A 13183-nucleotide genomic window follows, 5' to 3' on the forward strand; every position below is an offset into this window, starting at 1 on the left:
ACAACTGCACATAATATAAAAAATATAAGTACAACTATTTTTTAATTTATGATTTTAAAATATAAATGAATATTTCCATATAATTATGTAAACACATAGAAATATATAAACTAACAAAACTAACCAAAGTATAAAAACAGTTACCAACTTCTATATATTTTGCAGGGATTTCTTTATAATTTAATGGAATAAATTTTCCTTATCTTTTTTTTCCACAAAAATATATTTAATAAGCTTGTTATATAAAATCAAACACTTAACATTTTATCAATAACTCAAACTGATATCTAACTAGGAGTGCTTGTATTTTGGAAGACTATCTAAACTAAAAATATATTTACATATTTACAATACAGGTATCTAAAGAGCTATGAAATTCACAGAATTCTAGAGATTTACAGGCTAGAAGTATCATGAATTTGCCTATAATCAAATTACTGTGCTAATTATGAACAATGTCTTAACTATTAAACCGGGAGGAAAATGGGAGGGAAATATGTAAAGTTTTGTAACAAACACTTAGAAGATAAAAAAGGTAATATAAAATTGATTTAATGACTAAGATTTCTTATTGAATCCCTGATTGTCATTTTTGGCAGCTTAACCCAGTCTGTCAGAAGGCAGTGCACTATGCCGTCTGGAACCCTGTATTGTCTCATCAGAACCATGCTAAATCCAATTAAGAGCTCTGGCTGAAACCAAGTAGCAACTTTTGAGGGATGCACATACCTTCCCCACATAGGCTAAGGCTTCTTGCTTAAATTTATTCCTGAAAAGATTTTTCTCAACATGCTTCAAAAGGGTTCCTTACATTTAGCTGTGTGTGTGTGTGGGGGGGGCATATACAGAATTTATCACAATAAAGATTCCAAATCGTATTTTATATTTTGAACTATACCATGGTAAAATTTAAATCATCCAACTCGGACAACATTCCACACTAAAGCAATAAAAATCTTTTTAAAATACTGCATAGTTTCTCTTTCTTAAAGAAAGATACTGCTGCTATAAGGAGTTACCAAGTGATCATTTCCTTTTAAATATCTGATGGTAACGACATTTTTTTCCTGCATATTTCTCCATCAAGATTATTCAAAGCAATTTCCTAATATGCAATATTTGAAAGCATATCATGTTGACTCTTAAAATAATAAATTCATTTCTTTTGTTCAATAAAAGAAAATTTCTAATAACAAAATATATGTAAAATTAGAACTTCCCAAAAGTAAGCTGCCTTTATTAACCAAAGTACTTGTTTGCAGTTTTTTCAACTGTGAAAATTTTAAAGCCCTTATAAAAATTAAATTTTATTCTTAAAAGGTTCACTTAAAAATTCTTGCCATGTTGCTGGGCATACCACTGCTGTCTCTGCTTGCGGTTTTCAAGCTCAGTGAGAACAGCCTGTCTATAAGCTTCATACATTTTAACAATCTGTTCCAGTTCTTTCATGAAGAGCAACTTTAGCATTCCCTGGTATGTATCCAGGTCAGCCAGCTGGAAGAGTTCCCATTTCAGAATGTGGTCATATTTCACAGGGGCTTGTGCATAAACCTGAAGACAGTCAGGAATTTCTGCAGTATGATAAGGATTTGCAGGTACCAGAAGAGACTGATTTCTTTCAGTTTGCTGTGGCTGGTAAGTGACAGGAGGGGGTTGATCATACCGAGGTACACTAGGAGCACAAGGATGTCTGTACTGAGCCTTTTTATTTGTGTGATCTACATAATAAGTTCCAAATTCTGATGACTCAACTCGTTCCCATCCAGGAGGAAGTCCTTCTCGTTCAAGAGGATGGCTCCAATGAGTTGTGTTTGTATTATGATCGATATAATATTTTCTCCCTCTCATTGTCCAGTCCACAGACCAGCCAGGAGGAAGGGGTAAATCTTCAGACCCAAGGTTAGTTAAATTTCCTAAAGATGTAGCAGCAACTCTCCCAATACCTGAAGCATGCCTCCCCTGATTCTGTGACATTCTTTGGAAGAGATCATGATTGTACTCATAATATCTGTAATCTTCATGTGCACGATCTCCAAGTGGACGCCTTCTCTGACCATCAAAAAATTATCGGAGTAATAATATCGGGAACCAGAGTCTCCATTTTCAACAGTAAAATTAACTTCTGTCAAAAATGACTGAGATGAGCCATACTCCCTAGGTACATCCGCTAAACTCCTGGCAAGATAAGAAGGTGCAGATAATCTGTTGCTTTCTCTTCTCATTATTTCATGAGATGTTCTTTGAATTGGAGTTCTAAGAAAACTCTGGTTTCTTGAAACTACTCCATCTCCAGAAGCTGAAAAAGCATTAGAGCTTGAATCTGGAAGACAGATATCAGTTCGTCTTGGAATTGCTGGACCATGCGGGATGAATGAAGGCATGAGATTCCGCAGCAGAGGCGACGTCTCCTTCTTCACGTACTTCCCCTGCACCTCGGCCGGCTTGGACACTTCGTTTTTGGTTTTCTTTCGGGACAGCATCCTTTTTGAGGAGGCCCGAGGCCGCGCCAAGCAGCCTCCTTAGGGCTCCACGCCAGGCGCCGGCCGTCTCCGCGGCCATCTCCGCCGGCGCGTCCTTCCCTCCCGAGCCGCCGCCGCCGCCTCTCCGCAGCCCGGGGTCGCCCACAGGGACTGCCGCATGTTCGCGGCGCTAAGCGCGCCGACCGCCTCTCAGTCGCTTGTCAGTTCCTTCCCGGAAGTCTCTCCTGGCTGCGACGCTGCCCGGGGACGCCGTGAGGAGAGGCCAAGGACGCTGGGCCAGGGCCATGGTCCGCCGCGGGCAGCCTAGTAACCGCTACTACTGCTGCTGACGCGGCCGTCGCCGCCGCCTGCGTCCCGTAAACTTTCTATTCCTTATCTTATATATACAGCTTAACAGAAGCTAAGGAACCCAATTTTATGAAATTATTATCACCTTGATCTTAGGTGTCATGTAGAAAGAAAATTATATACCAGCAAACATAAATAAAGATGAATTAATTAACACAAAAACATTGCAGGGATCAATAGTTATAGCACCCCATGAACTATGAAGCATAATATATTCAGTTGTATATTTAACAATATTATAAATATATATTTATATATATGTATCACAGACAAGGGCTTATTCAATGATGGCCAGAATTTGTTGTATCTACCAATGTAATTTGTCACATAATGAACAGAATCTGATGAGTATTAATAGGCAGATGAAACATATTTAATAATATTCAATGTCTATTCGTGACTAGGAAATTATTTTAAAAAATCAGAAGTAGAAATCAATTTACTTAACCTATTAAAATTAGTTTCCAGTTTTCAAAAGGACAACAAATCTGAAGCAAAACATCATCTTGATTTGGTGTGCTTGTATAAGAGCCCATACATAAATATCTGCTAGAAGGTGAGACAAGGCAAAAATATACCTAAAATAAGAAAATTTAGAAGAATTTGAGTAAAAAGGTAAAACTCAATACACCTTTGAGGAAATGGACGTTTATTGTCTTCATGTGAATCCAAAAAATCTACAGAAAAAAAAAACTTTTATAATTATTAAGACAACTTGAAAAGTAGCTGGCTATAAGAACAACATACTAAATTTGACATTTTATCTGTCAATTAATGTTTAACATGCTAATTACCTTAAATTAATAAATTCAGTTCTAATCCAATGAGAGTTATTTGGAAAACCTGTGCTGTTTTGTTGTTATTGTTGTTACATCGATAACTTTATTAGAAATTAAATAGAACATAATTTTAAAGGTTCCATATCCATCATCTTGCTCCCCACTTCCATCTTCACTGAGAAATTCTGCAAATTTTTTTTCTGGGTCTGCTGTTTTTGGCTTCTATTATTAACCACATCTTTATTTCCAAATCTGGTATTACAACTTTTTGATCATTTTAGAATCAGCCTCAAGAGAATAACGTCTCCTATTGATCCCTTGCCAAAGCTGTCACTTTTATCAATTTTCTGTTACAAGTTGCTTATATAACCTTCGGAGGACTCATTACATGTCTGTATTTATTTCATCACATTTTGAATAAAAGTTCTGCTCAATTTGGCATCTTCTGCTCATTACTCCTAGTGACTATATTCTTTCTTTTTTTCTGACAAAATCTTGATTTTACACAAAAATTGGACATCTTATATCTGTACTTGCTCCAAATTTTATTTATTAGAATCAGGAAAGTTTTGGAAGAACATTAAATAAGGTCTGTCAGAATTATGTAAAAAACAATTTTATACAAAATTGTGATGTAGTTCAAAACCTACTCATGTCTAAAAATATTACTAACAAAAAGTTGGAAAATTTTCCTCAGATATAAAATATTTGTACCTTTGTTTAAAAAACAAATTAATCTAAAGTGAGATTGTTCATAATGTTCAATCTTCAGAAGAATTTCTTTGAAATCAGAAACACAATGCAAATACCTGCTAACAACTGTGAAACACGTAATATTTTAAATGCACATCTTCTATCATTCAGTAATTTTACCAAAATCCTTCAATACAAAAATATAGGTACATGTAAATATTCATGCCAATTTATTTGTAAAATGTAAATTCAGCTAGGCATAGTGATGTATGCCTGCAATCCCAACAACTCAGAAGGCTGAGGCAGGAGGATTACAAGTTCAAGGACAGTCTCAGCAACTTAGAACTTGTCTAAAAATTTAAAAAAATAAAATTAAAAGAAATGGGAATATAGCTCACTGGTTTGGTGACTCTGGTTGTTTCCACATGGGAGCCTAATTGCACTGTGACTTTTGTATATAAAATTGTGTTTTTATATAGAATGTAAACAAGATTGTATACAGAGGGTGCAATGATGAAATGCATAGCTTCACAGTGAAATCAAAATATCTTTCTTATATTAGGAAATAAACTGTAGTGTGAATGTCTTTTTATATAAAAGAGTCCAATAAAAAGATACAACAATGTACACAATTCATAATATAATGTATAATATCCCATAAAATATTATGCTTCATATATCTAAATAAGAAACATGGATCCTAAGGCAAATTAAAAGATTCATTTTGTCTTAAAATTAACACAACAGGGGCTGGGGATGTGGCTCAAGCGGTAGCGCGCTCACCTGGCATGCGTGCGGCCTGGGTTCGATCCTCAGCACCACATACCAACAAAGATGTTGTGTCTGCCGAGAACTAAAAAATAAACATTAAAAAAAAATTAACACAACATGTTACTAAATTGTCTAATTTCTAATAAGATTTTAGTCTATCATTTTCTAATTAAACAGGATGAAAAATACTTACGACTCAAAATCAAATGATAAAAAACATACAATAAAGACAATAATGAAGAAATTAATATAAGCTGTACACAGAATGATGAGATTTGATCATTAAAATATCTAAATTTCTTACTTGGATAGAAAATACCAGATTTTGGTTACACAGTTTTATGTTCAAAGACTTGAAATTTGGTATTTTTTTGCTATATCTAAGAGATGAAGATACAATAATCAGAGTGAGACTTGTGTGTATATATAAATAAAAAATATCTAAGTATATTATGGCTAACATAATTGTAAAATGATCTCATTTGTCTTTAAATCAGTGGCTAACATAATTTTAAAATGATCTCACTTTTCTTTCAATCAGTGGCATTCAGGAAATGAAAATATAATAAAATTTATTTGTGAATAAGCATGCACGTGCATTTCTAGTGATTAAGTTTATGCATGGATTTCTCTGGGCCACTTGTCCCCAGATATTTGGTCAAATATTATTCAGATGATGCACATGAAGGTGATTTTTAATGAGACTGATTTGAATCAGTAGAGTGTGAAAGCAGATTACCATTTTTACTGTGGTAGCTCTTACCCAATTTGAATGTTTGAATAGAACAAAATATTATGATTAACTGAGTAAGTAATAAGGAGCTCACACCTGATTACCTGAACAGAAACATCTTTTTCTGCTTTGTTTCTGCCGTTGGACAAAAACTGAAACATCAGTTATTCTTTGATCTTGAATTGTCTGATGCTTAGACTGGAACTTATCTTCCCTCTTCCTCTTCTATATCCCCAGATTGCCTACTGCAGATCCTACAACTCCTCAGCCTTTATAATTGCATAAGCCAATTTCTTAACATAAGTCATATTTATGTCTGTACAAGAATGAATGTGTGGTGTGTGGATACAATGTTTTTTTTTTCCTATTTCTGTAAATAATCCTGACTATCTCACTATGGAAATCAGATACCAGTAAATTTACCATATAATTTATTCAACCAGAATGAGATTTTGAAGAAGTTTTAAGTCTTCTAAAAATTTCCAAATGAAGAAAGGAATATGCAGACTTCAATCATCATGTGAATTCTTCATGGCCCATATCACACTTCCCCTAAAACCTTTTTAAACTGAAATACAATGAGAAGGTAGGGAAGTACTATGTAAAGGAAACAACAGTAAGAGCTGTTTGTAAAATCAGTATACAGATTCTTCACCATGGTTCCAGATTTATTTGCCTACATAAATTAGACTGAAAACAGCATCTAAGATGTTAGGAGAAAATTATGAGTATGTGATTTTTCTAGAACCATTAGGGACAGGTTTTGCAAAAAAAAAAAAAAATATTAGAGTAAAAAACCCTTTCCATGGAATCTATGGACACACTTTTGTTTCCTTTTAGAGTCACCTGTTCAAAACTTATATTGAACACTTATTGTGTGACATTACATCTTCTAAACTTTGTAGATAAACTGGCAAGAATCAAGGACTACAAGATGTTTTTATGTAACCTGTTTCATAAAGGAAAATTACAAGTAATGAAACAACATATTTTCCAAGAGCATCTCCCTCCCCTGAAAAAAGGCAGCAATCAAAATTAATTTAAAAAGAGCATCATGATGCCACAGAGAGTGAGGAATTTAGAGCATGTACAACAACAACAACAAAAAAAAACCCCACCTAATTCAGTGGTCTTTAGCCAAGGTGAAAATTCACATGAAGAAGGAAACAATGCACTGTGATTCAATGAAGTGTTGATGGCTATCTTAGGTTGGGTACCTAGATGCAGTTTTCTTTTGTTATTGTTGTTGTTTTGTGCATTAATAAATTTTGAGAAAATGTTCTGCAAGTAAAATTAAGTACTAACCTTTAAAGAAGATGGTGAAATAGAATAGGGAAAAAGAAAACTGAGAAAGGTGTAGTCTCTGGAGCATGAGTGGCTTGACACAATTTCACATTGTCAAGAAGAATTGGGGTGATCATGTATGCCCAGTTTCAGTTAATCATTGGCTTGCAGTTATATACATCTGGAGAAGCTAACTTGTCTGCCAAAATTGTTCCTATTACCTGAGGTAAATTCTAGAATAAAAACACTCATAAAACAAGGTTATGTTTTTATATGGTAATGAAAATGGTGACATCAGTCCTCAGAAAATCAACCTTTTATTTCCCACAAGAACAGTAGTTCCATGTTCATAAATTGAACATTTGAGGTGACTATACCGAACTTAATCTCCAAAAAAAGCAAGTATATTATTTAGTTGTTTATTTCTGATCATTCAAAATTGATAGTTTTAACATATCAATACATTATTTAATCAGATAATGAATTAAATAATTTTGAGTAAATACCACAAATATTTAGAAACTTATTTGTATTTTCAAAATATTTCTGCACTTGCATAATGTAGACAGCTCTACAAATATATTTTTCTCTTTATATTATAAAACATGCAAGGACATGGCAAATGTAAAAAAAAAATAGTTTAATTAGAATATGTGAACAAAAATTCAATTGTAAAATTGTGACTCTACCTAAATCAACATAGTATACCTGGAAAAATATTCAGCATGCAGTAAAGAGTCAGAGGTGACAACAGGTGCAAGAAAAAAATATTTAGTTTTCATACGATTGTGGAAATACCCAGAAGAATCTAATATATTCTGGATGAGAGTATAGAGATGGATCTGCGAGCTATTTCAGTATTATATTCCCAGTAGGATGACTTGGAGAAATCATAAAGAAATGAGAATAGCCTCTTGCATTCTCACATCAGTTTCCCTATCAGGTCTACAATTTAAAGGAGATAAATACTGAAGTTAGTTGGAAGACACAGATTTCTTGGTTTAATAAAGCATTTAGATAAAATGGAAATAGGTGAAGAGAGGGAAAATTTTTATTCTGTTAACCCCTGGATGTTTCATTGACATAAGTGATACTTGACTACTTATTAGCTATAGCAAATTCTCCATCTAGACTAGCTCTTTCTTCTCAAAATATGATGATCAACTCTGTATTGTCTTCAAAGAAGCAAACCATCCAACCTTTCTTTACTCTAGTTACTCCATCCTTCCATTTTTTCCCTCTACAGTCAGTAATCTTTGTATTATTTTTTACCCTTCCCCTCAAAACACTATCATCTCTGTTGTAATCAGGATATAATATGAAAATCTACCTGTAAAAATTAACTTAATTTGCCAAATACAGTGGATGTTTTCATTTCATACTGTTGTCTATAGTATAAATATTAATTTCAGAAGTGAAATTAAGGAAAAATTTTAATAGAATTATATCCTACTCTTTCTCACACTAAATATTGTTTTTGTCATTATTTGTCTTGTGGGGAGAAACATCAGTAAGTCAACTTTTAAAAAAATCAACATAAATTAATATTATATCCCTTACAACATTTAGAAAATCATGTATTCTACAGAGTAGCAGTGTTTAACACCTGCGTATGCCTATCCCTATGTATACCTGAAAGTTCTTCAAAAGATAATAAAATCTTTAAAGATAATAAGATCTTTAAGGGAATCAGTTCCTAGTTTGTCTGAGATCTTGCCTGTATATTTTACATTGTTCTTTCCAACTTCTCTTATGCATTATACCTTGCCATATCAAATTTCCTTTTAGACACTGATCCAACATGTAAAAATCCCCAGGGCTGCAATGAAAATGAAACAAAAAGGATTTCTAGTAATAATTCATTGAGTACAAACTAAGAATATCCAAAAGAAAGACTTGGGGTGATAATGGTAAAAGATCTTGGTATTTAAATGCCATATGTGCCTCTGCCTTGTCACATTTATCTGACTACCTATGAATTAAGAAGCAATATATGGTTGGCTGGTTTGTGACTCAGTGGTAGACCACTTTCCTCCCACATGTGAGGCACTGGATTTTATCCTCCACACCACATAAAAGTAAATATACAAAATAAAGATACTGCATCCATGTATAACTAAAAAGTAAAGAAAAAGATTTGATTTCAAAGATGATAATTAGCTTTTTAAAAAGAGTGCTTCATTATTTATTGACTATATTTAAAAGGGCAAGCATGTACAATTCTCATACCTGGATGTACTCTGTTAGAAACAATTTTAGATCCTTCCTTATGCTTTTACTTCTTGAGACCAGGGTATTAACATGTTTTTTTTTTTTTAAATCTAATCAACTCAGGCTTTCTGACAAATATATGACCTGTCTACTTGTTATATCAATTAAAGATTGGCTTTGTCAATTAAATTATATAACAAATATTTCATAAGTTAAATGGCTTTAGTCTGAAATTTATTCAGTCATTGGTAAAATATACTTAAGTCACATTTATATTAAACATCATCTCTTCACATACACCCTTTATTGGTATTTAAACTTCAAGCATTTCTAATTACAACATGAAAATGTGCAAGAGAGTATGCAGCATTTTAGAATTCCTTTAGGGTATACGGAAGCTCAAATGTTTAAAGAAAACCTTCAGAAGTCATTTGTGAGAGTTATTAGCCCTACCCAAGAGGATAAAATGTATGTGTATATATATATAAAGAAGGAAAAGATGTTATCTCTAATAAAGTGGGAAAAGGAGAGGCAAAACTTAATTTATGGTACTTGAGTTTCAGTGTAGCTTATTTTTTTTTTCATTATAGTTTTGACAATCTTGTATTATATAGTTTAAAAACTATTTGTTAGGAATGGTGATTATGTATCTTTGATGTCAGAGGAACATTATTACATTTTTTTTTGCTTTGCAGTCCATTGCTAATGAGTTTAAGGAAGCAGTTCGTTATGTCCTTCCTCATCTTATGCTGGTGACAGTTTTCATTATTTTGAATTATTAAAGGTAAGGCAAAAACTTCCTGAGCCTTACAGGAAATAAATTTATGAAGTCTGAAATCTAGTTTTTGAACTGGTCATAGTATTTTATATACATTTTATTCACAAAAATAAAATATCTTATGGCTAAATGTGTGTGTGTGTGTGTGTGTGTGTGTGTGTGTGTGTGTAATCAACTTTCCAGAAAATTTGGCAAAATATCTTTCTTATGTTCAGGTAATTTCCATTGAATAGATAGACAGGAAAATTTATCTGTTATTTCACAGTGAAATCTTGAGTTACCAATGTGATAGAAGAGCTTACTTTTTGAAATGAACTTTTAGAGACACACAATATTAGTCTTTTAATTGTTGATTTATTTATGTAATAATTTTATGCATGATATTGCTCTAAAGTTTCATGTTATTTTAACTTCTTAAGAAAATAATTGTCGTGGGCAAGTAAGTGCAATTACCCTGCTTGTATGAGGCACTGGCTTTGATTCTCAGCACCACTTTTAAATGAATAAAATAAATGTCAATCAAGAACTAAAAAATATCTTTAAAAGAAAGTAACTTTTAAGTTGAGTGTTTTTTTTTTTTTTACTGTGCAGTATAGTATTATTTCTTTCACAATTAGGGCTAAGACTTTATATGTATTTAGAATATACATATTAGTCTTAATCACATTTGCCAAGTGTCAAGAGATCTAGTGAGGGATTGGTGACAAAAGTAGCTGTGGCTTTAGGCTGAGTCAAGCCACCATAGTCAAATATCTTAATCTTATATGTACACTTAAGTGGCTATATGAACAACAGTGTAATTATCCACATAGGGAAAATATTTGTACTATATAGTAAAATACGGATTATTGCAATGTTGATAAATATAGAAGACAAGTATAAGTCCAATGATAGGACTTCTAAGAAGAACTGTACATAATCTACACATGTTTTAAGAAACTAAGTAGATATCTGGGGTAATGTATGTATTATTTATATTAAGACTGCACTATATTTATGTATTCTTTATGAAGTGATTAGGTTTTCTGAAGATATGTGCAATCAAATTATATAAGTATTATTTCCTCAATATGTGTAATATTTCTCAACGATTTTTTTTTTCTTTTCGTTTGGAAGTAGTGAGGATTGAAGCCATATCCCCAGACCTTTTTATTTTTATTTTTTGTTTTTATTTGTTGAAGCTGGCCTCAAAGTTGTGATCTTCCATCCTCCCAAGTAGCTGGTATTACTAAAGGTAATTCTCTACCAAGTAGAGAATTCTTGGGATAGGTAAGTATTCAGTAGACATCCCCTAATGAGCTATGCAGGGTGATATATCCTTTTAATTCCAGAAACACAGGAGGCTTGTGGCATAAGGATTGAAAGTTGGAAGCCAGGATGGGCAACTATCTCAATATTAAACAACAACAACAAAAAAACTGGGGATGCAGGTCGGAGGTAGAGCACTCTTGGGTTCAGTTTTCAGTGCTGACAGCAAAATCAAACTATACAAAAAAGAAAAAATCACCAAATAAATTTCTTGCCTTTGTGCCTAAAATGTATGTACAATAATTATTCTGACATTTATTTAATATTTTTACTAAAACAATTAGATGGAAAAAGTGTAAACAGGCTGTCTGAAGCAATACAATCGAAAGAAGTAAATTAGGCCAGGTGTGCCTGTAATCCTAGCAGCTCAAAAGGCTGAGGCAGGATGATTACAAGTTCAAACTCAGCCTCCTCCACAATGGTGAGGCACCAAACAAATTAGTGAGACTCTTTTTGTAAGTAAAAGTCAAAATAGGGCTGGAGATGTGGCTCATTAATTGATTGCCACTGAGTTTAATCCCCAGAACTCCCCTAAAAGAAAGCAAGTACAAAATAGTCAAGCAGAAAATTCATTTGCTTCTTAAAAATATTTGAGAAGAAAATTTCAGTGAACAATATTTGTTGGAATCACACCTGAAAAATCAAAAGCAATCTGAAAGAAGATGAAAGTGCTCAGATGATAGCTGAAACCAGTGGAAATTAGTAACACTTGTGGAGGGGAATGAGATTGGATGGTTCCAGAAAATCTCCTTCTCCAACATGCCTCTTTGGTAGTCCCTCTCCTGCTTTTAAGATTAAAGGAAAGTGTGTGGTCACTTGAAGTGAGAAAAGAAACTCATTGATTAGTTTTGATTCTTATTTAAGGACAGCAGTTACTCTCTCTTACTAGGTACTTTAAAGTTTTAAATCATTTTTACAAGGAAACCACCCATGTGTAATCAACAAAACTATAATCCTTGGCATAAATATGGAATACCATTAGTTTTAATTCAAGCATGGCAGATTTGAAAAACAAGTAGAAGTGTAAAATGGAAGAATAAGCCAAGAGAAGATACTTAAAATGGGGAAAAATTTTAATAATTCCACAAAAGATTATCAAAATGGCCAGTGAACATATATTCAAGCTCATTATTACTACTCAAGGAAATAGAAATTAAAACCACAAGATACCATTACATACACACATATGAAAAAACTTAATAATTGAAAATGTGTATAAAGAGCAACATGATCTTTTATGTATTCTAATAGCAGTGAAATCTGTACTAGTTTGGAAAACTGCTTTGGGTTGTATTATTTCTTAAACTTGAAGATATACATACTTGATGACAAAACATTTCTATCCCTGAATATGTACTACAGAGTAATTAACTGCATAAGTGTACCAAGAGACATGCACAAGAATAAAATTATGTCATTTGCAGGTGTAATGGTGGAACTAGAAAACATCATGCTAAATGATATAAGCCAATTCCAAGAAACCAAAGGCTGAATGTATTCTCTGATAAATGGATGCTGATCCACAGTGGGAGTTGGGGTAGGGAAGAATGAAGGACCTTTGGATAGTGCAAAGGAGAGTGAAGGGAGGGGTGAGGCATTGGGAATGGGAAGGACATTACAATTAAACAGACACTATTAGCATATATATATATATATATATATATATATATATATATATATATATATATAAAATTACAGTACTGGTGTGACTCAGCACCATGTACACCGAGAGGAATGAGAATTTATGCTCCATTTGTGTACTTTGTGTCAAAATGAATTCTGCTTTACTGTCATGTAA

The 13183-nt window shown here is 33.0% G+C and overlaps 1 pseudogene; it reads right to left on the minus strand.

Moving 5' to 3' along the window:
* Nucleotides 1–1326: 1326 nt before the first annotated feature.
* Nucleotides 1327–2510, minus strand: LOC143387801 (protein salvador homolog 1 pseudogene; annotated as a pseudogene).
* Nucleotides 2511–13183: the final 10673 nt, after the last annotated feature.

The sequence above is a fragment of the Callospermophilus lateralis genome, unplaced genomic scaffold (assembly GCF_048772815.1).
Source record: "Callospermophilus lateralis isolate mCalLat2 unplaced genomic scaffold, mCalLat2.hap1 Scaffold_84, whole genome shotgun sequence".
Taxonomy (NCBI): Eukaryota; Metazoa; Chordata; class Mammalia; order Rodentia; family Sciuridae; genus Callospermophilus; species Callospermophilus lateralis.